The sequence below is a fragment of the Coenobita brevimanus genome, chromosome 39, assembly GCF_032717465.1.
Source record: "Coenobita brevimanus isolate Jiangsu-jjx chromosome 39, ASM3271746v2, whole genome shotgun sequence".
NCBI classification, from domain to species: Eukaryota; Metazoa; Arthropoda; class Malacostraca; order Decapoda; family Coenobitidae; genus Coenobita; species Coenobita brevimanus.
In genome coordinates, this window is record NC_136992.1 from 24187117 (window position 1) to 24193116 (window position 6000).

Sequence of the window (6000 nt, forward strand, 5' to 3'; positions counted from 1 at the left end):
CCACCTCCACCGCCTCAAACAAGTGTTCCACCGTATATGCCAGGCAGGACTAAAACTGAAACCAACAAAGTGCGTTTTGGCCGAGAGATCAGTCTCTTTCCTTGGACATCTAATTAACGCTGAAGGCATCTCCCCGGACCCAGAAAAACTACGTACAATTGCCGACATTCCCATACCTCGTGACGTGCACGAAACTAGAGCCTTCCTAGGCCTAACATCATACTACAGGCGGTTCGTCAAAGGATTTGCAGGTATCGCCAAACCCCTACACGACCTAACAAAAAAAGGCGAGCCGTTTGTATGGACCGAGCCAAGAAAAACTGCATTCACCACCCTCAAGTCCAAGTTAACCTCTGCCCCAGTAGTCGCTTTCCCAGATTACAACATCCCATTCCACCTGTATACCGACGTATCACTCATCGCCATAGGGGCTGTCCTTGCACAAGTACAAGATGGCCGTGAACATATCATCGCCTGTGCCAGCCGCACCCTAAATCCTGCAGAAAGAAACTACGCGGCCACCAAATGCCAGTGCCTGGGAATCATCTGGTCCCTCGAATACCTCCGCTCCTACATCTCAGGCACCCATGTGATAGTCATTACGGACCACCAATCCCTGCAGTGGTTACGTCAGTCAAACACCACCAACGCACAACTTATACGATGGCGAGAAACACTCGAGGAGTATGATTTCGAGATCTCATACCGACCAGGCAAACTCCACACAAACGCCGACGCCCTGTCCCATCTACCAATCAACGCAATCTCGACAGAGCCAGACCTAGTCCAAATGTGGCACAACAAACAACGCCCTACGTGGATCCCACCGAACACATTCGCTAAACTCCACCTACATGGCGAACACCTGTTCGATCCAAACGGACACATCGTCCTAAGCCCCACCACTGCCCACGACACCATGCTCCACCTCCATGCCCATAACGGCATCCACCTGGGAACTAAAAAACTCCTACAAATCTTTACCGACATGTACTGGACCCCTAACCCATCCACCATCGCCAAGAACATTATACAATCCTGCCGAGCCTGTGCTTTAGGAAAGGACATCACACGTACACCCGGCCCTTCATAAAAATTAACAGCACAGAAACCGTGGCAACTACTGTTCTTAGACGTCGTCGGCCCCCTCACACCCAAAGCAGGGTACAAATACATAATCACATTCGTGGATGTGTATTCAAAGTTTATCATTGCATGCCCCGCCAAAGATCACAGTGCAGTATCAGTTACCGATGCCCTCACCCGCCATGTCTTCCCATATTTTGGTATTCCCCAAGCACTGCATTCAGATAATGTCCCAGAATTTACTGGAAAAGTCTGGGAAGAACTGGCGAACATATTTGAATACCACATCTCCCACTCATCCCCCTACTGGCCCCAAGGTAAAAGCATCTGTGAGAGAAGCCATCGCTCCCTCATGAACCAGGTCCGCACACGCATTATGCAAACAGGGAACAAAGACTGGCCTGCCCACGTCAATATTATCCAATGGGGTTTAAACACATGCCCACGAGAAGACGGGATAACTCCACATGAAAGAGTTTTGGGGGAATCGCCACTACTCCTACCACTCTGCCACCACCTACAGCCACCCACCCCACCCTCCACTACCGACCCTCTCCACCACCTCAAACGCCGCCTCCACCACCTACACTCTCAACAAGACCTGGCACCCGACACGACCCACTCCAACCCATACAAACCTGGTCAGTCCGTAGTCGTTGCACACCTGCCCACCCCCTCCAAAACCTCCTCCCGATTTAATTGACCCTTCAAAATTGTTCGAGTACCCAACCCATACCAAATCATTATAGATCAACAGGGACAACACCGCACATACAGAAATCGCCACGTGCGACCCTTCCACCCACCCACCACTGACCACCCACGCGCCCGGCCAACCTGCACCCCTGCCCACACACCTGTCTATCCTGACCTTTCTCAGAATTACCCCCCAGACTCCTACTCCTACTCCTTCTCACCCCCTCCCTCCACCTCATCAACAACCAGCCCACCCCCCGACACCCCACCACCACCGGCCGAGACTGCCACCCCTTCACAACTCACAACTCACCTCCCGACCCACACCGCCCATACCGCCCACATCACCACCACCGCCCAAAGCCACCAACCCCGCAGACCTCACCACTCACCATCCCACCACCTCCACACCCACCACCCCCCTGCCCCTTGACCATTCTCATTATACGCGCCACACTGCACCCCCACCCGCCTCCCCCCCTAACAGTCGCACGCCCTCACCACCACCACGTGCACAACCACCATCGCCACCCACACCCACCATCACTACCACCACCACCAGATCAGGACACCTCTCACACCCACCCTTGAGGTACACCCCAACACCTCCGCCCATCACATGCCCATCCTGGCACCCACCACCTCCACATACTCCCCCCCCACCCCGAACACCTCCCCCATAACCCTCCCCCTCCACCAAGCACGATGGAATCTTCCCAAGTCCCAATTCCCCAAAGGACAACGCTCCTCCCACCGAATCATCCCCCATAAAACCATCAACCTCCCGTCACTCTCCAGCATTCAGCTTTCATCTCTCCACCAGGCACCATTCCCCGAGATGAAGGTGACGAGAGTGCATTGGCTACCCCACGACCGCCCACATGCCAGAATCCGGGACACCCATCACCTGCTCCAACTCCTACGCTGGACCGACCATCTGTCCTCCCTCCGGCTCACTCTCAACCCCCATCAGGAGCCCAACACCTTCACCACCCACTGGGTCAGCCTCACCCAACACCTCACCCCGACCCACCAGACATCCACCTCCACCACCTACCACCTCCAGTCACGGGGTCGTGACTTCTACAACGCGGAGGGTGGTAAAATGCCTGCCATGCCCGCCGCCGGACCTCCCACCTCACCACCCCCCACCCCACCACCGGGCCGCCACCGCACCACCACCCCAGGAGGACACAACGGTGGGGTTAGTGACCCCGATCAAGAAGGTCACCAGGACATCACGATCCTGGGCCCTTGTTCCCCGCAATTGCCCCAACCCCAGGTGACCAGGGAAAGGAAACTACAATGTGGGCGGAGCAATGGTCGTCAGAATAGGGGTGGGACTGAACAAGATTCAGTCCCAGGTAACACCGTATTGACGGCTTTGTTACACCCTCTAGGGTAGGAGGCCCAAGGGCAGGAGGCCCAAGGCTAAGGCCTAACAAAGTGTATAAAGGGTAAGGCGACCCAAGGCTCCGGCCTTAGTACACCAGAGAGAGAGAGTTGCCCCAGTGCATCCCTCTCTTGCTGTTCTCCCTTTCAGGAGCAACACCGCCCCGACGGTCTATATACATGGAGGGGAAGGAGTGGCCTTGTACGCCCTTCAGTTGTTCCTGATCGGACAAATCAGCTTCCGGCTACGGCCAGAGTACGGACCAGGGTAAAGAGCCCCTGCCACCGTCCGTGTAGCCCTTCCCTATTACGGGAGCAACACCGTGCCGATGGTCTATATACGTGGTGGGGAAGGAGCGGCCTTGTACGTCCTTCAGTTGCTCTCAGTAAAATGGGTAGGCACTCGGCTCCGGCCGGGGCACGTACCAGGGTAGAGAAGCCCCTGAAGGTAGTTTCAGTTCGTACTGGAGAGAGTGTGGCCTCTGTGCCCCTCACTCTGGCTTGTCCCCTACTACAGGAGCAACACCGTGCCGACGGTATATATACGTGGCGGAGAAGGAGCGGCCTAGTACGCCCTTCATTTGTTCCTCGTACGCCGGGGAAGTCCACGGCTACAGCCAGAGTACGTACCAGGGTAAGGCGACCCAAGGCTCTGGCCTCAGGACATACTAGAGAGGACACGAGTGACGTGAGTCCTTCTCCAGTCTCTTTCCCTTGTGGAAGCCCTTCGTCACCACCCAGGAATATAGCCCCGAAGGAGACGCTAGAGTGGTGGCAAGGCCCGATATCGAACTTACCGCCCACGCCCGGGAGTTCCTTGTTCCTGCCCAAGCCCCGAAGGAGATGCTGCCGCAGCCCAGTCCTGACGGCGCCTCTCCCCCTTGGTGCCCGCAGTCCCAGGACACCCAGGCCAGACTCTCCAGCTCCTGACGAGCTGGGCTCCCTCACTCCACGGAGTCAAAGACGACAGGCCCGACTACTCCGGCTGTTTGGTCCCAGTCCCGAGGGCCACCTATCAGGTCGAGGCCCCCAGACCGGAGGGCCTCCCTGCACCATACCGACGCGGCCCCAGCACGAGGGCCGCCTATCAGGTCGAGGCCCCCAGACGGGAGAGCCTCCCTGCACCCCACCTACGAGTGTGACCCAGAGTGAACGTTACCCAGGAGATATAGGAAAATAGTGACTCTCCCCCCCTGTGTCAAGAACAAGTCGGGAAAAAGAACAGTGAACAGTGACTAAGTGAAGAACAGTGTAGTTGATAGTAGCCCACAAGAACTCAGTGTTGCAGGGCAGAGAATGAACTTTATTGTAATTATCCCAGTCCCCCCATATAAGAGAACTTTCTGTGAACACCTGAGGTAAGGGTGCGCGGACCCGTCAAAAGCCTGAGTGTGAGTGTCGCCGTGACAAGGTGACGATGTCAAGTGTCGCTATCCGCACCCTACCTCATTTATAGTAATATTTCCCATACAGACTCCCAGTCTTGTTTATTCCCTTTGTGAACCATTCTATATATATCCTGCCTAAAAGAGACACATAAACAATACCATAGATAATTCAAGATCTCCCTGTATGAACATTGTAGTGTGTGCTAAGTGTAACTCTATTTTGCGGTGCTGAATATTAACTCGGTGTCTCTGTTCCCCTGTATCTCAAATATCACTCTACGTGTATTGTTACGGTTAGAATTAAGGTAATAGATGTGTTAAGGTATACTGCCTGGTTTTTATGTCCTGTTCCTTTGTTGGTGCTTTACTTCCGGTCTAGAAAGAGGACCCCGCTTCAGTAGCTAGTGTTTTTAAGACGAGAAGTCGCCATAAAAACACCAGCATAACACCCAGTGTCCTCCACCCTCTCTTTAAGAATGTCCTCCCAGCAGCTAGTGTGAACGTAAACGATCAGTTGCCAAAACCCCTTTGCTATCAGAAAATACTAAGTTTGAATTAATAATACTTACTCCCTCCCAGTATTACTATAACTCTGTTCTGACCCGCCGCGAGTCACTCCCCTCACCCCCCTCCCCCCGTGTGAGACTCACTCCCCGCGCTCCCACGCGCACCTGTATTCCCTGTACACCTGTGCACTAGAATTACTGCGTTGGCGTCAGTATCTGTTACGCCAGTATCCTGCGAGATACTAATATCCTAGTTAAGGTTTTATTTCTCTACCACATTGTTATGCTGAGTGTTTTTAGGTTGACTTCTCGTCCTAAAAACACTAGCAACTGAGCGGGGTCCTCTTTCCGGACCGGAAGTAAAGCACCCATAAAGGAACAGGGCATAAAAAACCAGGCAGTATACCTTAACACATCTATTGCCTTAATTCTACACCGTTACAATATAACACAGAGTGATATTTGAGATACAGGAGACAGAGACACAGAGTTAGCCTTCGACACCACAAGGTACAGTCACACCTAATACACAATATAATGCATATACATTAATGTCCTGAACTATATATGTTGATACCCGTATTTCACTTTAAGCAGAATATATACTTAGTTGGAAACAAGGGGAATAAACAAGATTAAGAGTCCGTGGGGGAAATACTACTATAAATAAGACAGGGTGCGGATCGCGACACTTGACGCAGTCACTTAGTCGCGGCGGCACTTACACACAGGCTTTTGATTTACCCGCACACCCTAGTCTGCATTCACAGTCATGGAAAGTTCTTTTACTTGGGGACTCATACAATTACTCTAATGTTCATTCTCTGTTCTGCCGGGTACTGAGTTCTTTTAGACTAATAGGAACTGTCACTGGTTTTACATTATTCTTCACTCGGTCACAGTTCACTGTTATTTCCCCTGGTTTGTTCTCG